The sequence below is a fragment of the Dama dama genome, chromosome 19, assembly GCF_033118175.1.
Source record: "Dama dama isolate Ldn47 chromosome 19, ASM3311817v1, whole genome shotgun sequence".
Classification (NCBI taxonomy): domain Eukaryota; kingdom Metazoa; phylum Chordata; class Mammalia; order Artiodactyla; family Cervidae; genus Dama; species Dama dama.
The window spans coordinates 65683179-65708664 of record NC_083699.1 but is presented as its reverse complement, the minus strand read 5'-3'; the positions used below and the strand labels follow the sequence as shown (position 1 = coordinate 65708664).

The following is a 25486-nucleotide window of genomic DNA, read 5'->3' as shown; positions in this document are numbered from 1 at the left end:
ATCCTTTATTGTGCCCATCCTTGCATGAAACGTTCCCTTGATATGTCCAATTTTATTGAAAAGATTTCTACTCTTTCCCATTTTGTTTTCCTCTATTTTTTTTTTTTTTTCTTTTTTTTGCATTGTTCATTGAAGAAGGTCCAATCTCTCCTTGCTATTCTCTGGAACTCTGCATTCAGTTGGGTATAATCTTTCCCTCTCTCCCTTGTCTTTTGCTTCTCGTCTTTCCTTAGCCATTGGTAAGGCATCCTCAGACAACCACACTGCCTTCTTGCATTTCTTTTTCTTGTGGATGATTTTGGTCACTGCTTCCTGTACAGTGTTACAAGCCTCCTTCCACAGTTCTTCAGGTTCTGTGTCTACCAAATCTAATCCCTTGAATCTATGTGCCACTTCCACTGTATAATCAATCATAAGGGATTTGATTTAGGTCATAACTGAATGGCCTAGTGGTTTTTCCCTACTTTCTTCAATTTAATTCTGAATTTTGCAATAAGGAGCTCATGATCTGAGCCACAGTCAGCTCCAGGTCTTGTTTCTGCTGACAGTGTAGAGCTTCTCTGTCTTTGGCTGCAAAGAATACAATCAATCTGATTTTGGTATTGACCATCTGGTGATGTCCACATGTAGAGTCATCCTTGTGTTGTTGGGAGAGGGGGTTTGCTGACCAGTATGTTCTTTTGACGAAACTGTTAGCCTTCTCTCTGCTTCATTGTTTACTCCAAGGCCAAACTTGCCTGCTACTCTAGGTGTGTCTTGACTTCCTACTTTTGCATTCCAATCCCCTATGATGGGGCTTCCCAGGTGGCGCTAGTGGTAAACAACCTGACTGCCAACGCAGGAGACGTAAGAGATGAGGGTTCTATCCCGGGTCAGGAAGATCCCCTGGAGGGCAAGGCAACCCACTCGAGTTGGACACAACTGAAGCGACTTAGCACAAACACCCCTATGATGAAAAGGACATCTTTCTTGGTGTTAGCTCTAGAAGGTCTTGTAGGTCATGTCTGGCTCCTTGCGGCCCTATGGACTGTAGCCCGCCAGGCTCTTCTGTCCATGGGATTTCCCAGACAAAAATACTGGAGTTGGTTGCCATTTCCTTCTCTAGGGGATCTTCACAACCCAGGGATTGAACTCATGTCTCCTCGTCTCCTGCACTGCCAAGTGGATTCTCTACCACTGCATCACCTGGGAAGCCCGAGGGCAGTCTTGCTGAGACCAAACTCTTAACCAGTGACATCTTCAGAACTGCACTGTGGCAGGCGGGTGTTCATTGCAGCCTTGTTTGCATTAGCAAAAGAACAACCTAGATATCAACAGGGAACTGGCGATACGTAGTAAGAAAATTGGCCTTCCCTGGTGGCCCAGACAGTAAAGAATCCACCTGCAATGCTGGAGACCCGAGTTTGATCCCTGGGTTGGGAAGATACCTGGGAGAAGGCAATCGTTACCCACTCCAGTATTCTGGACAGGATAATCCCATAGACAGAGGAGTTTGGCAGGCTACAGTCCATAGAATCGCAGAGTTGGACACTGCTGAAGCGACTGAGCGTGCACGCATGCAACAAGAAAATACTAAGCAGCCATGAGTATTAATAATAAAACTCTTTAAGTATTGATAGGGAATGAACTCAAGACCCTGGAGGCAGAGAGAAGAGATAAGATGTACCACAGTGTGTGATACACTATCTACCATGTAAAGGGCAGCAGTAACAGGTATTTGTTTATACAATAAAATCTCTAGGAATAAACAAGAAAATAATATTGGTTGGCTATAGTAAGAGGAAATAGACAACTTAGGGGTGAGTAGATTGAACAAGAAAATATTTTTACATTATATTCTATTTCTTTAAAATGATGAACCATACAACTGCCTGATAAAATTAAATTTTAAAAGCTTCACAGATGAATCAGATGCATACCAATGGCAAGAATTACTTAGAACAATATTTTGTTTGATACTGGAAATGCAATCTATCCTTTGAAGTAAAATTCAGATTATTTAAATATCTAAACGGCAGAACGATAAATCAACTTGATGTTATATGATGCAACCATTAAAAGTCATAATTAGGAAGATTATGTAGCAACTAGGTGAAGTGTGACACTAAAATGAGATGAAGCTGGGTGTCAACATAAATTAAATATAAAAGTCCCATAATTAATGTGTTATTGACAAAACATTTTTAATGAAATAAACAGAGCTGCCATGATATATATAGCATGTAGTGCAATGTATTTATTTAAATGAAAAGGTTGTAAAACTGCATATTCCCTCTGTTTAGAATTATGCATCACTCACTCATTCCAACAGTTCCTGAGCTGTCACTGTGTGCTAAGCGCTGATAACAAAGAGCACGGTACTGTTCTGAAGGAGTCACAGTCTAGTAAAGGGGACAAGCGCACACAATGCACTTACGACAGAAGGACACATACTGAAAACCAAGACAGCCCAGGCCTAAAGGGGGCAGGAAAAAATGCTTGTTATGTACTGAATTAATGACATACATTATACAGTCACACAGATGGTGCAACTAACCCAATCGTGAGAAGCAGGAGAACTGAGTGTGTGCACGCATGTGTCAGGTATCACTTCTGCCAGAATGACTTGGACTGTAAACAAGATGACCAAATAAAGGTAAAAAGGCATTTATAATAAAGAGGGCAGCGTGCAAAAATAGAAAGCAACATACTACAGGTAGAAACATAAATTAATGTATCCTCTGTGGAGGGCAACTAGCAAAATTATACATGTATATCCCACTGGAAAAAACTACCAAACTATATCAGCTGGGAGAAAAATGTACACAACAATCTAGTAAGCCTTTTTTTTTTTTTTTTAAGTAAGCCATCTTGTGCATTAAAAGTGAGGAAAACAAGAACAGATATGCATCGACGTGGCTTGTCTACTGTAAAATCTGCATCACTGATACCCACTTCTATAGTTTCCTCTGCCTCATAGGCAGAAGTCTGGAAGTACATTTCCCAGAACGTTTTCCTCAAATGATTCAAAGATAGCATTTCTCTGCCAATGAGGGTGATAACATGATTTTAAGAAGAGAAGGAGGAGCTATTATTGTCTGAAGGCAACTATAAGTAAACACATGGGCAGGCAACAAGCATGAGATCCGAAAGGGCCACTGCACAACAGTCATCTGTTTTTTTCCAGACTCAATATTGTACAATGTCAATTTTCTAAATTAAACCCATAATTTCAATGGAATAATTGTTAAATTCAAGTTTCCATGGCAATTTGAAACTTATAATGTACACAGAAAAAAAATCAAAGGGCAAGGAAGAGTCCATTTTGAAGAAAAGTGTGAACTTCTCAGCATATACAAAAATAAAATTCCAGATGGGTCAAAAAACTAAGTAGGCAAAGAAACTGCAAATTTTTAAAACAAACAGGCTATTTTTAAAGACCTTGACCACTTCTTAGACAAGGAAGGGAAAAAACTAGAAAAGATTGGGAAGTCTGATTACACTACAATTTAAAATGTTCATAAATAAAGTGAAAAGACTTGTAACACACTGAGATGTATATGACAAAACCAACAACAAAAAAACATAGCATGTATGCACACACACAAACTGTCTCAAAACTGCACTGTAAGGAGGATGAAAGCAACAGGCAACTCACCCAGAAGCTCCAACTGGTCAAAGCACATGAACATATATTCTACATCAGTACAATCTGGGAAATACAAATTAAAACAAGACACTACTTCACACCTATCAGATCGTAAAAGCTGAAATCAAATGAAAACAATTACCAACAGGTTTGAGAGTAAAGAGGCAACACAGCTGGTACAACCACTTTGGAGAAAAGTAAAATTACATTGTAAAAGTGAATGTGTATATATGTTATGACCCAGAGAGACTACTTCTACATGTCAACCTCAGAGAAACGTGTGCATGTACACGAAGAGACACGTCAGGATATCAACTACAGTACTATTTGTAATCGCTCAACACTAGAAACTACCTAAGTGCAGCATGTTAGGGGAATAAACTGCATTTATTTGTATGAGATATATAGCAATGTAACAAATGTGCTATGATGAATAAAATTTAAAAACAATGTTGCAAAAGATATCATTTCAAAGTTTAGAAAACACAAAAATGATAGCACATATGGTTTACAGTATTATTTATGGATGTATAAACACAGTGTCAGTGCAAAAAAACTGAAAGACGCAAGCCAACTTTCAAGGCTGGGGAGGCTGGGAACGGGGCGCTAGTTGTGTGTAACTGTTTTACTCCTTTCTAAGAGACAGCACAAACAGGGCAAAGCACTGATACCTGTTTACTCCGGGTAACGGGTGAGGAGGTTTCTATTAAATTTTATTTCATCCTCTGTGTCTGAAAATCTCAATCTGATTTTAAAATATTTTCCAAGATAGATCCTTCTGCTTCACTTCAGCACAGAAGACAAACTGAAACGGGCAAGCCTGGGGAAAGGGTGCACCGATCCCAGCAGGAGGCAGAGCAGCATAAAGACGCGTACACACGTGGCCAGGGGGAGAGATCTGCTGCTTCCACACGCTGGTCAGGACTACAGAGCTCTCCACACTCACGCGAGCCTTGGATACCTGTCAGCTATTCCCTTTTAGGCTCTCCTGTATGGCTGAAACATTTGTGCATATGTGATAATTCAAAAAACCAAAGGTCCTCCAATGTCAGCTTGATTTGGGGGCTGTCATAAAATTCAAGTTCAATTATATCACCTTCTAGATAGTGAACTTCGACTGCCTTTCCACAGAACCACTTAGCAAAAATCAAAGCTTGAGGAGCCATAAACTCTACACTACTATTATTAAATCTGATTCACAGTATTATCATCACGTCTGTATTACTAGCACAATGTCAAAGACACATCCCTGTCAATCTGCACCAAAACTTTTCACTTTCACTATTTGTGTATCACATAAAAGATGACAGCTTATAAAGTAAATCTAAAACTCATCATCTGTAATCATCACCTGTAAATAATTCTACAGACATAGGCCTCAAGAGTCATTAAGATCAGATCCCAACAGAATTATTGGCAAAGACACTGAAAATTCCAAAAAGACACATAAGAACACCTAGATAATGAGTCAGCCCCCACTGATGTCTTACTTCAAAAGTACAGTTTGAAACTAAGAGCATGCTTTGATCAACACTACTATTTCAGATAACCTCATCAGAGTGTGTATGCATGCACGTTCACACATTCATGACAGTGACACGGTGACCCAAACGGCCCAGCTCCAGTGAAGAAGAATGCATGCCCAGAGGTCCCCCAGGTCATCACTCCTATCACAAACCACTGCAGCAGGACCCTAGGACCCTTATGAAAAGTACTGTTATCAGACAACTCCCAAAAAACATGCTAAGCCCTGGAAACCATCGTGTGTCATTTTTCTTGTTTAAATATTGAGGTAATGCAACTTTTAAAACTGAACGCTAGTTTCTTTCATGGCTGTCTGCATATCAGCATGACCTGCTAAGAGAGACAGGACGGGAGATGCACTCTTTCCCTTTCACACAGCTGTTTCTCAGCTTATAACACCAAGGTCATATCACCCTTCAGGCACTCCACAGGGGTATTCTTATTACTCTTTCAAAAAGGAAAAATAATTTGTTTCTGTTAACTCAGAAGTAGACCAAAATGCCCCTGTCTTTTCAGACTCATTTTTAGAGGCAAAGATAGAAGTGCTGTAACTTGGGCTGTTTGATGCAGCACTATGCAGTGGTGTGACCGAGGTACCCTCCTGGGCACTGGGACCACGACACAGTTCACTTGGCCATTACTACTGACCTGTCATCGTTTCTGTGTTTCTTCTCCTTTTAGTCCTTTATTGAATCACTTTCTTCTTTTGTTCCTTCTCTGAACCTTTGTCCTGCCTCTTTTATTAGATGAAGTCAGATGCAACTAGCTCTGATCTTTGACCGACACACATGAACTACAGCACGCTCTCTAGCGATTACATGAAATGATGTTCTAGAGTTAGACCTGTTACCTTGAATAAAGTCACTTAAATTCTCTGAGTCTAAACCTCCCTGACTTTAATAAGAATAACGCTGCTTACCTTAAACTCAAAAAAGTACTCCGGGTTCTTCAGTGACGCAGTGAACGTAAGCCACGTGCCCATTTTCCTCCTCCTTCCCTCCATCCACCCCCGGAGCAGCCGTCCTGTCTCTGGTCTTTACAGACCCATATAGGAGACAATGTGACATGAAAGTCGCTCAGTCGTGTCCGACTCTTTGCGACCCCATGGACCATATAGTCCATGGAACTCTCCAGCCAGAATACTGAGTGGGTAGCCTTGCCCTTCTTCAGGGGATCTTCCCAACCCAGGGATCAAACCCAGGTCTCCTGCACTGCAGGTGGATTCTTTACCAGCTGAGCCACAAGGGAAGCCCTCATATAGGAGAGGAGGGGAAAAAAAATCTGTATCACATCAGGGTGCCTCAGACAGTAACTAAGAAGGAGACAGAAAGGGGGTACAAAGAAGGGGTCAGAGCTCCAAACACTACTCTGCCTTTGTCATAAGATACTGGTACATGCCACAGGCCAATTCTGTAAAATGGATCCAATGGTTTTTAAAAAACGAATTCTGAAAAATCACCCGAGTTGACAGTCCCATCTTCCCTCAGTACAAATATATACACACAAAAACTGTACCTTTCCAAGCCAATGGAGTGACTGTCTTCTTTAGGGATTCGTTTCTTCCCTGTCAGGGGGTTTGCCCAGCCTATATCTCCTCTCTCAAAAATGACCAGTACCATTCAAAGCCCATCACTTCAAGCTTCTGCCAAAAAAAGGGGAATTAAGTGAATGAAATACTGGAGCAGGATGGGGGAGGCAGTCTCACATAGGAAAGGGTAGACTAGCCAAATCGCAGCAACGGCAGGAGTGGAGCTGAGCACCAGGAGCCCCTGGAACCAGGCACTCACAGTTAGCATCACTCCTGTCAAAGCGGATCGCTTCCTTCAAGGAGTGGCAAACACAGGCAGAGCTTACATGCTGCATCCGACCACACCCACATCCACAGAGGGGTGAGTCTCCTTTCTGGTTTCACCTTAAAACATCCAGGGAACTCTGACTGGCCCATGTAAAGCAAGGCAGGCAAGTGACGAAGCAGTGAGGCCTCTGGGAAGCCCCAACAGAACCACGCGGTAAGGCACCGAGACGGACAGACAGAACCCCAAAATAAGAGGGTGCTGCCCCCAGGAGACAAAACACGGAAGGCAGGCAATGAAGGGTACTACTGCAGTGAGAAAGCAGACAGAGCAGCTTCTGGAGTTGAAGAGACCTTGGTTATAATCTACTTGATCAGATAATCAGAATAAACCTTGGGCAAGCCATATATCATCTCTGAATCAGTCTCCTTGTGTATAAAATGAGATTAAAGTAAGATTTAGAAAAAAAAATCATAAAGTTACCCAGAATTCTAGTACCTAATAGGCATAAAGACAGAAATGTTTTATTAAATCACTAATTCATTACATTTCACTTTTTTCACCAGTAAAGTTAGAAATAATCACATAAATGTTTGAATACTTGATTGTTTCTGAAAGTTAACATGTAACAGGCCTTTTCCGTCATTCAAAGTCATAGAATTTCAAGGGAATAAATGCAATGCTTGATTATTTCCAGGAAGTATACCACACCACCTCTAAACTGGCAGCTTGCTTTCACTGAGCTTAAGTCACCTCCTGTAGCTTTCATCCACCAGCCATTAGTGTGACATATGGTGAAAGTCCACTCCTGCTCTCCGATGGCAGGCATCCAAATACGAGGCAGCCACGATGCCTCCCACCCCCCTGCCCAGGTTAGTTTCCCAGCTACACATTCCTATTTGCCTCAGCCATCCACACCACACGATTTCAAATGTACCTCCCATCTGAGAATGCACCTACAGCCAGAAATGTGGTAATTTCAGGCGAGGAGTAAGACAGGATCGAGGCCCCCGTGTCATCTCCGTGCACCAACCAGACACTTCTTTGCGTCACATGTACTGATGAAGCTGGCAAGCTGCACCCCTCAGCCTTTTTCATCAAGGATTAGTTTTGGGAAGAAAGGACAGGATTTTCCACTCCTCTCTGTTCATTTTCCCTTTGTCGGATTCAGCGGATCACATTCGTCTATCAAGCTCAAACCTCTTGGGTCCTTTAACCTGTCAACCAAAGTCCTCACTATCTCAGAGTCAACACTGATGTGCAGTAACATTTCTGGGTCTCCTCCTTCCAAATTATGGAAGGATTATACTTCCCTACCCCACAAAAAACCCCGCTGGGTGTGGTCACAAAACCTGCCTTGATCAGTTAACTGTGAGCTGAAATGATGGATGGAGCCTCTGGAGGCTGATGTGCCATCCATCATGTTCTGTCTCCTGTACCACGAGTAAAATCAATATTCCAAAAGGCAGAAAACTCCAGAGGTTCCTCTGTGAGGACAACCCAAAGCAGAGAACCCTGCTACCTGAGAACAGACACGCGATATAAGCAACAAATAAATCTCCTCTCCTTGTCAGTCACCGAGATTTGAAAACTATCGCTACAGCAAAACCTAACCCATTCCACCCATCACACCACCCCTCCTGTATCTGCACCAGCTGCGAATGTGCTGAGTGATCTGTATACCTCATGCAACTCACTGAAGACAGGAGGCTGCCCCCACAAAAAGAGAAGTTAGACTGTTTTAAGTTTGTTCTTAATGAATTCAGGCTAATTCTTAATGTTAAGTACTTCACCTCCCCTGGAAACAAGTAATTCTTTTAAATAATCTACTCTAGAATCTCACCTGAGGGCCACATCAAACTCCATAATCTTGCTTCTTTCCCTTTCTAAAAAGTGGGTAAACCTTTTCTGTCTGAAATCATCAGGTGACACTCTCCTGAACCCCACCAGACCTGAAAACATAAAAAGCTATTTAAAAATTTCATTTTTCAAGTTCTTACAATCCAAAGATACAATTAATTTAAGTCAAGAACAAATAGTTGCTATCTTTAGTCATCTCTCTGGACTTCATTTCCCTCATTCTGTTAACCTCTCGCCGCTCTGCTCTAACCCAAAGACTGACCTTTTCTGAGCATGGCCAGTCAGAGGAATCTTATTTTTCAGATGTAATATTCATGTCTTCCTACATTCAGCTAGTCCCACTATCCTGTACTATTCATAAGCTCATTACTTAAAATGTATTCAACATTTACCAAATATTTACTATGTATTAGGCAACAGCTTGGTCTGGGACATATCTGTCTTCAAAGAATTTATAGTTAAAAATGTCAACTGAACACAACAGAAGTGGGTAAGAGCAACACCACAAGGAATTTTGAATGCCTTACTTAGGTAGTGTAATACAGTGCCTAGGAACATAAACTTTGAAAGCAGACAGTCCCGGGCTCAATTTCCTCACCTGTAAGACAGAGATAATTAACAGCAAAGAACTGTTCAAAGAATTAAATCAGACAACACAAGTAAGGGGCTTAGCTATATTTAATGCTAATGTTACCCTGAAGCGAAAGGCAGAGGAGAAAAGCAAAGAAATACCCATCTGAATGCAGAGTTCCAAAGAATATCAAGGAGCGATGAGAAAGGCTTCCTCAGTGATCAGTGCAAATAGAGGAAAACAACAGAATGGGAAAGACTAGAGATCTCTTCAAGAAAACTAGAGATACCAAGGGAACATTTCATGCAAAGACAGGCACAATAAAGGACAGGAAAGGTACGGATCTAACAGAAGCAAAAGATATTAAGAAAAGGTGGCAAAAATACACAGAAAAACTATACAAAAAAAGATCTTCACGCCCAGATAATCACGATGGTGTGATCACACACCTAGAGGCAGATATCCTGGAACGCAAAGTCAAGTGGGCCTTAGGAAGCACCTCCACCAAAGCTAGTGGAGGTGATGGAATTCCAGTTGAGCTATTTCAAATCCTGAGAGACAATGCTGTGAAAGTGCCGCACTAAATATGCCAGCAAATTTGGAAAACTCAGCAGTGGCCACAGGACTGGAAAAAGGTCAGTTTTCATTCCAATCCCAAAGAAAGGCAATGCCAAAGAATGCTCAAATTACCACACAATTGCACTCATCTCACACGCTAACAAAGTAATGCTCAAAATTCTCCAAGCCAGGCTTCAACAGTATGTGAACCAAGAACTTTCAGATGTACAAGCTGGATTTAGAAAAGGCGGAGGAACCAAATATCAAATTGCCAACATCCGTTGGATCACCGAAAAAGCAAGCGAGTTCCAGAAAAACATCTATTTCTGCTTTATTGACTATGTCAAAGCCTTTGACTGTGTGGATCACAACAGACTGTGGAAAATTCTTCAAGAGATGGGAATGTCAGACCACCTAACCTGCCTCCTGAGGAATCTGTATGCAGGTCAGAAAACAACAGTTAGAACCAGACATGAAAAAACAGACTGGTTACAAATCAAGAAAGGAGTCCGTCAAGGTTGTATATATATCTTGAGAAATGCCGGGCTGGATGAAACACAAGCTGGAATCAAGATTGCCAGGAGAAACATCAATAACCTCAGATATGCAGATACCACCACCATTATGTCAAAAAGCAAAGAGGACCTGAAGAGCCTCTTGATGAAAGTGAAAGAGAAGAGTGAAAAAGCTGACATAAAACTCAACATTCAGAAAACTAAGATCATGGCATCCAGTCCCATCACTTCATGGCAAATAGATGAGGAAACAATGGAAACAGTGAGAGACTTTATTTTGGGGGGTTCTAAAATCACTGCAGATGGTGACTGCAGCCATGAAATTAAAAGACGTTTGCTCCTTGGAGGAAACCTAGACAGCATATTAAAAAGCAGAGACATTACTTTGCCAACAAAGGTCCATCTAGTCAAAGCTATGGTTTTTCCAGTAGTCATGTACAGATGTGAGTGCTGGACCATAAAGAAAGCTGAGCGCCGAAGAGCTGATGTTTTTGAACTGTGGTGTTGGAGAAGACTCTTGAGAGTCCCTTGGACTGCAAGGAGATCCAAACAGTCCATCCTAAAGGAGATCAGTCCTGAATATTCATTGGAAGGACTAATGCTGAAGCTGAAACTCCAATACTTGAGCCACTTGATGCAAAGAACTGACTCATTTAAAAAGGCCCTGATGCTGGGAAAGATTGAAGGCGGGAGGAGAAGGGGACGACAGCGGATGAGATGGTTGGATGGCATCACTGACTCAATGGACATGAGTGTGAGTAAACTCTGGGAGTTGGTGATGGACAGGGAGGCCTGGCGTGCTGCAGTCCATGGGGTCGCACAGAGTCAGACACAACTGAGCGACTGAACTGAACTGAATGGTTAATAATTGAAAAAACTGACACACTGATATGACTAATCACACTCATATTTTAGAGTATTACGCTTTGGACCCAGTAGCAAGAATAGACTAAAGAGTAAGTCTAAAGTCCAGGTGAGGTGTGTGAATGCATGCTCTGTTGTGTCGGACTTTGCAACCCCACAGACTACAGCCTACTATGCTATGTCCATGGGATTTGAAGAGGGTTAAAAGGCTGTTGCAGTAATCGACAGTGCAGTTAGAGAGAAAGAACAAGAGAAAACTCAGCAAGATTTTTGGCTGATAATAACTATCATCAGCCAAGACTATCATTTAGTCTTGGCTCTGATAATAACTATGTAATCTTGCACAAGGCCTCGGTTCTCTCATTAATAGATCTGACCTATACAATCAAAGTTTATTTCCAGAGTACTACCTGTTTTTACTTCCCTCTAAAAATTTCCCTCGTGGCTCAGATAGTAAAGAATCTGCCTGCAATGTGGAGACCCAGGTTCGATCCCTGAGTCAGGAAGATCTCCTGGAGAAGGGCATGGCAACCCACTCCAGTCTTCTTGCCTAGAAAATTCCATGGACAGAGGAACCTAGTGGGCTATAGTGCATGGGGTCACAAGAGACACAAAACACTTTCACCTGTTTTTCCAACTTTTATAGTTTATATATCTGTAATGTCAGTAACAGGCATCTCTTATACAAGTATCTGTAGCAAAAACCAAAAAACTCTAAAACATAATTAAATGCTAACAATTGCCTTCAAAAGAAAGCAGAAAAAACAGAAAGCATGCACCATGTCAAGAGCTAGAAGAAAATTGTATCTGTGATTAGACTTTTTCAGAAAGGGAAAAGAAAAAAACACCAAAAAACCACCTATTATAAATCTAGAAACTGTGAGTTAGATTTTCTTTGTATGCAGACTGTCTCTATCACTTAAATTTCCCAATTCAAGGAATACCATGAAAAACTTTTAAGATAAGCTTTCCACAGTGAAGCTTCAGAAATTTCCAAATTTCCAAATCATCTAATACCATTCTTCCATCTATTAATATTAAAACTAATAGACAAGAAAAAGAAAAGACATCCAAACTGGAAAGGAAGAAATAAAAATATCCTTGTTCACAGACAACATAATCTTACATGTAGAAAACCCTAAAAAGTCCACAAACAAAAATGAATATTAGTTCATAATATTCATTAGTTCATAATAAATGAATTCAAAGTTGCAGGATACAAAATCAACACACAAAAATCAGGTTTTTTTTTTTAATATAGTTAACAAGAAACAGAAAAGGAAATTAAGAAGACAATTCCATTTACAGTAGCATAAAGAATAAAATACCTGGGAATAAACTCAACCAAGGAGGCAAAAGACTTGTACACTGAAAATTATAAAACACTGCTGAAAGAAATTTAAAAAGACAAACAAATGGAAAGATATGGAAGACTTAATAATATTAAAACATTCATACTACATAGGGTAATCTACAGATTCAATATAACTCATATCAAAATCCCAATGGCTTTTTACAGATTAAAAATTCACCCTAAAATTCATATGGAATTCTGAATAACCAAAACAATCTTTCGGGAAAAGAAACTTGGAGATTTCACATTTCTTGATTTCAAACTACAAAGTTACAGAAATCAAAACTGTGTGGAACTCATGTAAAGACAGACACATAGACCAGTGCAAAAGAACCAAGCCCAGAAACAAAGCCTTGCGTACACACGGTTCACAGACCTCAACAAGGGCACCAAGGTCATTCAGCGGGAGAAAGGACAGTCTTTTCAACAAATGGTGTTGGAAAAACTGGACATCCATGTGCAAAAAATGAAGTTGGACCCTTACCATATACCATATACAAAAATCAGCTCAAAATGGACTAAAGACCTAAATGCAAAAGCTGAAATTTATAAAACTCTCAGAAGAAAATGGGGAAAGCTTCATGGCACTGAATTTGGCAAGGACTTCTTGGATATGACCAAATCACCAGCAACAACAACAAAGAGATAAAGTGAACTTTATCAAAATTAAAAGCTTTTGTGCATAAAAAGGCAACCTACAGAATGGGAGAAAGTACTTCCAAATCATGATGAGGGATTAATATCCAGAACATATAAAGGACTACAAAACAGTAACAAATGAAAACAACTCAATTAAAAGATGACTATTTCCCCAAAGATATACAAATGGCAATACACAAATGAAAAGATACTCAATATCATTAATCACTGGGAAAATACAAATCAAAACCACAAAATACCACTTAACAAATATCAGAATGGCTATTATAAAGAAAACAGAAAATAACAAATGTAGGTGCAGTGCATAGAAATTAAAACTCCTACGCACTTCCATGAGAATGGAAAATAGTACAGCCAATGGTAGAACACAATTACAATATGCCATTTCCTCAAAAAATTAAACACAGAATTACCATATGATCCAAAGACTTCACTTCTGGTGATATATCCAGAAGAAATGAATGTAGTGACTCAAACAGGTATGTATATACCAACGTTCATAGCATCATTACTCACAAGAGCCTAAAGGACATTTCAATCCAACTGTCCATGGATGGATTAACAAAATTTTGTAATGTGGCATATACATACAATGGAATGTTAGTCAACCTTAAAAAAAATATATTGACACATGCTTCAACATGGATGAGCCTTGAAGACATTATGCTAAGTGAAATAAGTCAATTGCAAAAGGATAAATATTGTATGATACACTTAAACAAAGCAGAACGGTGTTTGTCAGAGGTTGGGGGGTGAAGGGTACAGGAAGTTAATGTATAATGGATAGAGTTTCACTGTGAAGATAAAAAAAGTCATAGAGATGGTTGGTGGTGATGGTTGTACAACAATGTGAATGTATTTAATGTCACTTAATTGCACATCTTAAGATGATTAAAGTGATAATTATGTTCATTTTACAACAAAAAACAAATAGAAAAATAATTTTTTGCTTTTATATAAATGAAGTTTAGACTAATTTGTATTTTTTGTTTAATTCATTTTAGAATGAGAATTTTTTAACATCAGAGGTAAAATAATATTCTGATGAATTCTATCACACACACAAGAAATATTTATTATGACCAATGCCCCTAAATATCTCCTGTCATTGTTCAGATAGCAGAGGGATATGTTCAAATCATTTGATCTAAATAAAAAGGAAAATAGGGACTTCCTTGGCAGTCCAGTGGTTCGAACTCTGCATTTCCACTGCGGAGTGCATGGGTTTGATCCCTGATCAGGGAATTAAGATCCCACAAGTCACGTTGTACAATGAAAAAAAAAAAGGAAAATAATATAATAAGAAAAAAATTAACATGAAATTTAAAAAGATAACTGTATCTACTTAAATGTTTCCAAAAAAAATTGGTAATCAGGAAAAAAAAAATCTTTCAAGGCAAGGTGTTAAAGACAGAAGTTCCTCACATTAAACTAGTGAAAAACATCCAAGTATATAAGTATCAATGCTAAATATTATTTGTATTCGAACTTGAGAAAAAACAAACTGTGGTCTTTTTTAATAATTTAGTTCCTAACCCCCACTATGAAATGACTGTGGGTTACTTCAAAACGTTCCAAGCCTCCTAGGGATTAAAATGGTATACATAAAAACTACATTTACAAAATCAGCTTACCCAAGATACTAATATCCAGGAGGAAAGACCAAGGCCTTTAAGTTTTTAACTCAACTCTTGACATGTTTTCCTCCCTGGTTTCTTCTGGATCTTCCACAGCTTTGCCCAGCACACAACACTTATTTATTGACCCACAGATACTGTGTTTATGTCACAGGCCAAACAACTTTTACAAAGGCTTGATCAAGACTAGGACTCCAAATCAGGGTAATGCTAATGAATTTTATATAGATAAGAAAATATCTGCAGAAAGTCTCTTTTCCTCTAAATCACTTTCACTATGGTTCTCCTAAATGCTGCCTTAAACATAGTAATGCAGTAGCAATTCACTCAAACCTACAGTTTATTTTCAGTGTTTAAGGAAACAGGAAGCCTATCATTTCTTTATGATTAGATAAAGCTCTAATCAATAATTTAAATGCTCCTACCATATTTCTTTTTTTATGGGTATGCAGTCTCTTACAAAGGTGCTTGCTAAATGTATTCATAATTTCTCTGTAAGATTCTCATAACATTTTTTCCACAATCATTTGTCCGATGTAACCTTTACAAAATAGTTTACCATTTCCTGTGATTCTTTTCGTCATTCTTTCAGATACAATTCTCCACTTACCTAATCTACAAATAATGCTTTTGTAGTTCTATGAAGTCAAAATTTAATTTTCAAAAATGTTGCTATATATTTTATACATTAAAAACGTACTCAAATCAAGATAAAAAGCCAAAACTTTACATCAAAGCCCAAGGAATTAAACCTTCTTGTCTATGGAAGCCTAACCCAGCCAGAGACAGAAATATAGGTTTAAAAGTATCTGAGGGACCAATATCAGGATACTATCTGTTCAAAAAAATTTTGGTCTCAAGACCCCTTCACACCTTAAATTACTGAAGACTCCAAAGAGTTTTATTTATTGGGGGGGGGGGCACAGGTATTTATGATGATATCTAATTATTCAAAATGAAAAACTGTTTATGTAGTTTCAAAATTTTAAGCTTCACGCTTCTTCACCCGTAGATTTCATCTCCAAAAACCACTTTTCTCTGCTCACCTATAAAAAGAAACTCCTCATCTGTTAAAGTTTTACCATGAGACTGCAGCAGTTCAGTCACATCTTGAGACTCCACTTCTAATTCTAGTTCTCTTGCTGTTTCCACCACATCTGCAGTTGTTTCCTCCACTAAAGTCTTGAACCCCCTCAAAGTCTCCATGAGGGTTGGAATTAACTTCTTCCAAACTCCTATTTATGTTAATGTTTTGACTTCTTTCCATGAATCATGAATGTTCTTAATGTCATCTAGAATAGTGAATCCTTTCCAGAAGATTTTCAATTTACTTTGCCTAGAGGCATCAGAGGAATCCTTACCTATGTCAGCTACAGCTTAACAAAATGTATTTCTTAAAAAATAAAACTTGAGGGTTTCCCTGGCAGCTCGGTGATAAAGAATCCACCTGCCAATGCAGGAGACACAGGTTCGATCCCTGGTCTGGGAAGATCCTACATGCCATGGAGCAACTAAGTCTGTGCTCCACCACTGCTGATCCCGTGCGCTGGAGCCGGGGAGCCACAACTGCCAACGCCACGTGCCGAGAGCCCGGGCCCCACAGGGCGGCCACTGCAACGAGGAGCCCGCACCACAGACAGACAGTGGCCCCCGCTCACCACAATGAGAAGCCTGCGCCACAGACAGACGGCAGCCCCCGCTCACCCCAACTGGAGAAAAGTCTGCCGAGCAATGAAGACCCAGCGCAGCAAAAAAATAAATACATAACTTGAAGTTAAAACTACTCCTTGAGCTATAGAATGGATGTTGTGTTAACAAGTTTGACAACAACCAAACGTGAATCTGTGTGTACACTTCCCTAAGCTCTTGGATGACCAGCTGCACTGTCATCCTGAAAGGAATCTTTTCTTCTGAGTAAAAGGTCTCAACAGCAGGCTTAAAATACTCATTAAGCCAAGTTTTAAAATCCAGACTTTGCTGTTCCATTTATGGAAGACAGGCAGCATAGACATAGTGTAATTCTTAAGGCCCCCAGGATTTTCAGGATCAGAGCATTGGTTTCAACTTAGTTACTAGCTGCATTAGCCTCGAACAACAAACAGCCAGCCTGTCCTTTGAAGCCAAGCACCAACTTTTCACTTTCAGTTACGAAAGTCCTAGATGGCATCTTCTTCCAACAGAATGCTGCTCATCTAAGTCAGAAATCTACTATTTAGTGTAGCCACTTTTATTATCTTAGCTAAATCTTCTGGATAATTTGTTGCAGCTTCTATATGAGCACTCATGGCTTCACCTTGCAGTTTTAGGTTTTAGAGATGGCTTCCTGCCTTAAACCTCATGAACCAACTCCGCAAGCTTCAAACTTTTCTTCTGCAGCTTCCTCGCCTCTCTCAGCCTTAACCAAATTGAACAGAATTAGGGTCTTGCTCTTGACTAGGCTTTGGTTTAAGGAAATGTGGTGGCTGGCTGGATCTATCCAGATAACTAAAACATTCTCTGTATCAAGACGAACAAACCACTATAAATAAAATAAATAGGCTACAAGGATACATTACACAACACAGAGATTATAACCATACTTTACACAACTATAAGCTGTGCTAAGTCGCTCAGTCGTGTCCCACTCTTTGTGACCCCATGGACTGTAGCCCGCCAGGCTCCTCTGTCCATGGGGCTCTCCAGGCAAGAGGACTGGAGTGGGTTGCCATGCCCTCCTCCAGGGGATCTTCCCGACCCAGGGATCGAGCCCAGGTCTCCCACTTTCCAGGAGCCCCCAGGGAAAAGCCCCAATAATAACTATAAAATGGAGTAGAAACCTGAAAAACTGTGAATCACGAATGAAGCCCATGTTCCCAAGAGCCTGTACCACCTGAAACTTACATAATATTATCAGTTACACAATTAAAAAAATTTTTCTCCATATCAGCAATAAGGCTGTTTCACTTTCTTTATCTTTCGTGTGTTCACTGCAGCAGTACTCTTAATTTCCTTTAAGAACTGCTCCTTTGCATTCGTTCAAAACTCGGCTAACTGTTTGGTTCAAAGGGTTTAGTTTTTGGCCTATCTGGGCTGGTAACATGCCTTCCTCACTAGGCTTCATCATTTCTAACTTCTGACTTAAAGTGACAGATGTATAACTCTTCATTTCAACAGGTACTTAGAGACCATATATAGGGTTATTTATGAACTGGCCAAATTTCAACATCGCTGTGCCTCAGGGAATAAGGGGGCCCAAGGGGAGAGAGAGAGAGAGATGTCAAAACACACGTTTATGGATTAGGATTAAGTCTGCCACCTGACATGGGGCATAGTTCATGGTGCCGAAAAACAACTACAGTAATAACATCAAAGACCACCGATGACAGATCACCATCACAAATAATGAAAAAGCTTGAAATATTTCAAGAATTATCAAAACATGACTCAGAGACACCAAATGATGTTGGAAAAATGGCACCAACAGACTTATCTGACACAGGGTTACCACAAATCTTCAAGTTGTAAAAAACAGAGTGTGAAGCAAAGAAAAGGACAATAAAACAAGGCTTGCCTGTACACACATACAGGTTTCCCTACATGAGACGTTCAGTTTTGCCAAGGGTTACACACACGCGTGTGCGCGTGCACACACACACACACACACAGGCTCCATGGATTATAAGTGCCAAACTCACAGTAACTACTACTGCTTTCTCCAAGTGACTTGTTTAAAGCAGGCTTTCTCAACCTCTGCAATAATGACACTGTAGAGCAGGTGATTCTTTGCTGAGGGTGGATGTCCTGTTCACCGTACAATGTTTCAGCTTCACTCCTGGACTCTATCCAATAGATGCCGGGAACATCCTTCCCCTTCCCCAGTTATGACAATCAAAAATGTCACTGGAGAGCTACCACCTCACACCAGTCAGAACAGCCATCATCAAACGAACAATAAATGCTGGAGAAGGTGTGTAGAAAAGGGAACCCTCTTGCACTGCTGGTGGGAATGTAAACTGATACAGCCACTATGGAAGACGGTATGGAGATTCCTTAAAAAATGAGGAATAAAACCGCCATACGACCCAGCAATCCCACTACTAAGCATATACCCTGAGGAAACCAGAATTGAAAAAAGACGCATGTACCCCAATGTTTACTGCAGCACTATTTACAATAGCTAGAACATGGAAGCAACTTACATGTCCATCAACAGGTGAATGGATAAAGAAGCTGTGGTACATATACACAATGGAATATTACTCAGCCATAAAAAGGAATGTGTTTGAGTCAGTTCTAATGAGGTGGATGAACCTAGAATCTGTTACACAGAGTAAAGTAAGTCAGAAAGAGAAAAATGATATTGTATACTAATGCATATATATGGAATCTGGAAAGATGGCACTGATGGATTTACTTTCAGGGCAGCAGTGGAGAAACAGACACAGAGAACAGACCTACAGACACGGAGAGCGGGAGGAGAGGGGTTGATGTGTGGGGAGAGCCACATGGAAACTTCATTACCACCTGTAAATAGACAGCCAGAGGGAATTCGCTGTATGACTCAGGGGCTCTGTGGGGCGGGATGGGGAGGGAGACGGGAGGGAGGTTCAAACGGGAGGGGGCATGGCTGATTCTTGTTGAGGTTTCACAGAAAACCACAAACTCTGTAGAGCAATTATCCTTCAGTTAAAAAAAAAAAAAAGTGGCCACAAACAAACAAAATTGTCATTGGAGAAATCCTATCCCCCACCGAGAACCACTATTTTGGAGAAAATTCATCTAGGAAGCCTGACCTCACCTTTTGTTGTTATTGTTGTTTAAAAAAGAGGAAGGGGGCAATAAATTCTCTTCTAGCTCTTTCTTCTCACCACTCCTAAATTTAATTATTTGATGGTGGAAAGCAACTGTCCATTCTGAGTCCACACACATGTATGTGTGTATCTTCTGTACCGTGAGCACATTACTGCATAAGGAGAAGACAGGCCAGTTTTTCTCAACCGTGGGAGTGCATATCAAAATAACCTTTTCAAAAAAAAGAAAAACATATATATATATATATATATACACACACACACACACACACACACACACACACACACACACACACACACACACACACCCCAGGGTCCTGTCTCAGATACACCTTTACTCATCCAGAAATATATGAATGTCCACTCTATGCAAAATATTACTGTAGGTGATGGGGATACAGCAGTAATAACAGACCTGGTCCTGGCCCTCTTAGAATTCACATTCCAAAAGAGAGAGATAGACCACAAATATAGTCAGATAAAGAGTATTATTTCAGATAGAACTACAGGGAAATAAAAGTTTATGGGACCATTTTTTGCATTCTCACCAATAATATTCAGTAGATAATATCAAAGTACTGAATGAATTTCTTGTTAAGAGTTTGGTATTGGGCAAAACTGTGGCCTTTACTCTCCGGGAAATTATAAACTCAAGACTAAATAGTTACATTCTCTCATAGTTTCAATTCTAACTTCCATGAGTTCAATGAAAACACTACATTAAACCCTTGAAAATGGTAAAGTTTAACGATTTTATAAATGGGGGGAGGGGGAAGTTCCTGCACTTCTAAAGGCAACTGTAGGCTGTAAGAGGGAGTAGTCCAGAAACAAGGCTGTCTCCAGCAGAAGTTATTCAAAGGAAAAAACATCTGCTGACAAGCTGACAATCAAGGATTGTTCACAACAAATCTGGCAAGAGTGAGGAAGAGGACTTTTTTCTCTTTCATTTTATACTTCTGTGAAAAACTGGTACCAAAAACCTGAAATAAGTAAGTTTTCTGTTCTTCAATTTTTCCTAAGAAGCAAAACAAAACAAATCACACACACCCCTCCCCCACCCGCCAAAATGAAAAAACAACAAAAAACTCTTGCATATCCTTCCTATGGTTAAAAAACAGTTGTGAGTGTGGAGAAAAGGGAGCCCTCCTACACTGTTGGTGGGAATGTAAATTGGTACAGCCACTATGGAGAACACTATGGAAGGTCCCTAAAAAACTAATAAAGCTAGTGCTGCCATATGATCCAGGAATCCCTCTCCTGGGCATATTATCTGGAGAAAACTATAAATCAAAAAGGTACATGCACTCCTAAGTTCATAGCAGCACTACTTACAATAGCCAAGACATGGAAGCAACTCAAATGTTAATCAACAGATGAAGAGATAAAGAAGATATGAAATATTACTCAGCCATAAAAATGAATGAAATAATGCCATCTATAGCAACCTGGATGGATCCAGATATTATCAGACTAAGCAGTCAGAAAAACAAACACCATATGATATTACTTACATGTACATGTAGAATCTAAAATATGACACAAATGAACTTATTTATGAAACAGAAGGGCTTCCCAGGTGGTTCAGTGGTAAAGAATCTGCTTGCCAAGCAGGAAATGTGGGTTCAATGCCTGAGTTGGGAAGATCCCCTGGAGAAAGAAATGGCAACCCACTCCAGTGCTCTTGCCTGGGAAATCCCATGGACAGAGGAGTCTGGCGGGATACAGTCCACGGGGCCACAAAGAGTCGAACACAACTTAGTGACTAAGCAACGACAACACTGAAACAGAAAGAGTCAGAGACACAGAAAATAAACTTATGGATGCCAGCTATCTTATATACGTATATATAAAGCAGACAGACAACAGGGAACAATATCCTGTAATAAAACACAATAGAAAAGAATATGAAAAAGAAAGTATATTTAGGCATAACTTAATTTGCTGTACAGCAGAAATTGACATTGTAAATCAAGTTGACTTCAATAAAATAAATTAAAAAAAAAGAAAACAAATCTATGGCTACCAAAGGAGAAAGAAGATGGCAGAGGATATATTAAGAGTTTCGTATTAACACACACACATTATTGTACATAAAATAAACAAGAAGGTCCTACTGCATAGCACAGGGAACTACACTCAATATCCTATAATAAGCTATAATGGAAAAATATGAAAAGAATATATGTGTGTGTGTATACATACATGCACAAATATGTATCACTTTGCTATATATACCAGAAAGTAACACATTGTAAGTCAACTACACGTCAAAAATAAATAAATAAATGTTGTGAGTATCAAATAAGAAATAGATCAAACACTTCTCTGTCATATCAAAACTACTTAAAAGATACCACTTAAATACACTCAGCCTTTAGGAATCAGGAAAAAAGGTCAGATGCCAGAAAATGTTAATCTAATGTTTCAATACACACTCCATTCCATACACACAAACAGCAGCAACCTGTTCACCCTCTAACAGTGATTCTCAAATGGATGTTTCACAAACTTCACAGACAGCTCCCGTGGATCCTATTCCACAAGTGTGTAACTCATGAATTTGTAAGTATTTCATGCCTGCAAGGAAGGAGCTACATTTAATAGCTTTTAATCACTCAAAGAAACAAAGAAGGAATTGCAGAGAAAAAGGCAGATTCATCTTCCTCTTAAGAGCCTGAGGTTTGTCCCTGCCACCTCTAAAACATTCAGAACAAGCTCTGTACTTTCCTCAAAGCTCTAACGTGAGGCAAGAACTCTATAAAATAAAATCTTCCAATGGCTGCTCCCCAGTTTCAAATTCCACTGTTGAGAACACGAGATAATCCAGGAATTGGCCCTTACATACTATGATAATGATGACCCAAAGAACAGAGCAGGAAATGGAGCTGTTCTGGAGTATTATTAGTATTAAACTTGAAGTAGGCTGTGATAAACTCAGATGCACAGTGTAATCCCTAAACACTAAGAAAAATATAGTTCTTAAAAATCAAACATTTTAAATGGTAAAAAGAAAATACAAAAGGTAACAAAAGAGGAACAGAGGAACAAAAAAGACATGACATATATAAAAAATGAAAAGTAAATGGGAGATGCAAATCCATTTCAAAAATAGCATTAAGTAGGAAAGGATTAAAAAACACTCCATTAAAAAGGCAGATGGCTAGACTAGATTTTAAAAAGTAATGCCCACCTATACGCCACCTACAAGAGAAACTTACAAACAGGTTGACAGGATGGAAAAAACATACAACATGCAAACAACTATCAGAGAACTGAAGTAGCTCTATTAATATCTGACAAAATATGACTACATAAAAAAGTTACTTGAGATAAAAAGATATTTTATAATATTAAAAGTACCAATGCAATAGAAGATATTAATGAATATAAACATATGCACCTAAAAAGCAGGCCCAAAATAGGGGAAGCAAGAAAATGAGAGAAATGAAAGGAAAAATAGGCAATGAGTAACAGCAACAGACTTCAATACCCTACCCTCTTAAACGTATAGAACAAGTAAACAGGAAATTAGTAAGAATAACCTGAACAATACTGCTAACTAATGTGATCTACGTGACACATACTCAAGACTCCACCCAGCAACAGAATTCACATTCTTCTCAAGTATGCATGGAGTAAACTCCAGGACAGACTGTATGACAGACAATAAAGTCAAAGTGTTAGTTACTCAGCCGTGTTCAACTCTCTGCAACCCCATGGACTGTAGCCCATCAGGCTCCTCTGTCCATGGGAATTTCCCAGGCAAGGGTACTGGAGTGAGTTGCCATTTTCTTCTCCAGGGGATCTTTCAGTCCCAGGGATAGAACCCAGGTCTCCTGCATTGCAGGTAGATTCTTTACTATCTAAGCCCAGACAATATAACAAGTCTCAAATTTAAAAGAACTGAAATGAGACAAAGAATATTAATAATATTCCCCAATCACAATGCAATTAAATTAGAAAACAAACAAAAAATTGGGGAAATCCACCTGGTGGCTCAGATGGTAAGGCATCTGCCTATAATGTGGGAGACCCGGGTTCAATCCCTGAGTTGGGAAGATCTCTTGGAGAAGAAAATGGCAACCCACTCCAGTATTCTCGCCTAGAAAATCCCATGGATGGAGGATCCTGGTAGGCTACAGTCCATGGGGTCTCAAAGGGTTGGTTGGACAAATGTTTGGATACTAAACAAGACATTTATAAAGAACACTTGGGTCAAACACAAAATCATGAGGGAATTTAGTTAGAATGTATTTTCAACTAACTGGAAACAGAATCAAAACATAGGATAGTAAACACAGAAGTATTTAAACGGAACTTTAAAGCTGTACACACCAATATGAGAAAAGGAAAAAAGTATGCTTTTTTCTGATTGCTTAAGATGGAAACCAACTAAACCCAGAGCAAGCAGAAGAAAAGAAATTATAAATCTAAGAAGGAAAATCAGTATGATGGAAAAGGGAAAAAACAGAAAAAAAATCAATAAAATCAAAAGTTTGTTCTCTGAAAAGACCAATAAAATTAACAAATCTATAGCTAGACTGACCAAGGAAAAAAAAAAAAAGAAGACAAATTATCCAGGAATGAAAAGGTGTACATCACTGACTTTGGAGAAATTAAAAGGATTATGAGGGAATATTTTAACAATGTCAAGCCAACAAGTTAGATATTATAGATAAAATGAAAAAAATTCCCTCAAAGACACAAACCAACAAAAACTGACTCAAGAGGAAACAGAAAGTCTAAACAGACCTATAGCAAGTGAAGAAACAGAATCAGTAACTTAAAATTTGACTACCACAAACAGAAGGTCTGGCCCATATAGCTTCACTGGTGAATTCTACCAAACATTTAATCCTTCACAAACTCTTCTAAAAGAGAGCAGAGAACACTTCACAGTTCATTCTATGAGGCCAGCATCACCCTTATACCAAAGAAAAAGATATCACAAGAGAAAGAGAAACAAAATATTAGCAAGCTAAACCCAGCAGCACACGAAAGGAGTTATATGTGTTTGGTTGTTCTTAAAACATTAAACATAACATTATCATGAATACAGTGTATTAAAAAGCAGAGACAACCCTTTGCTGACAAAGCTCCGATAGTCATAGCTATGTATTTTCCAGTAGTCAAGTATGGATGTGAGAACTGGACTATAAAGAAGGCTGAGCGCTGAAGAATTGATGCTATCAAATTGTGGTGCTGAACTCTTGAGAGTCCCTTGGAGAGCAAGGAAATAAAGCCAGCCAATCCTAAAGGAAATCAACCCTGAATAGATTGGAAGGACTGATAATGAAGCTGAAGCGCCAATAATTTGGCCCCCAGGTGCGAAGAGCCAACTCACTGGAAAAGACCCTGATGCTCGGAAAGACTGAAGGCAAAAGAAGAGGGAGGCAGAGGATCAGATGGTTAGATAGCATCACCAACTCAACAGACGTGAATCTGAGCAAACTCAGGGAGATAGTGAAGGACAGGGGAGACTGGTGTGCTGCAGTCCATGGGGTTTTATTTACTTTTTTTTGTCCATGGGGTTTTAAAGAGGCAGACACCACTTAGTGACCAAACAACAATCATGTAATTCAGCAACTTGACTCATATGAATCTTCTCAAGAGAAATTAAAACACACATCTACACACATTGAAGGTTTGTGGCAACCCTGCACTGTAAAATGATGGTTCACATTTTTTAGCAATAAAGTATTTTTAAATTAAGATATATATATTGTTTTTTC

At 39.4% G+C, this 25486-nt stretch overlaps 1 protein-coding gene across 1 annotated transcript in view; it reads right to left on the bottom strand.

Annotated features, from left to right (window-relative positions):
- The window catches only part of ANKRD28 (ankyrin repeat domain 28), a 195071-nt gene that overhangs the window by 153677 nt on the left and 15908 nt on the right, over window positions 1-25486 (bottom strand). The gene's annotated exons all lie outside the window — the stretch shown is intronic.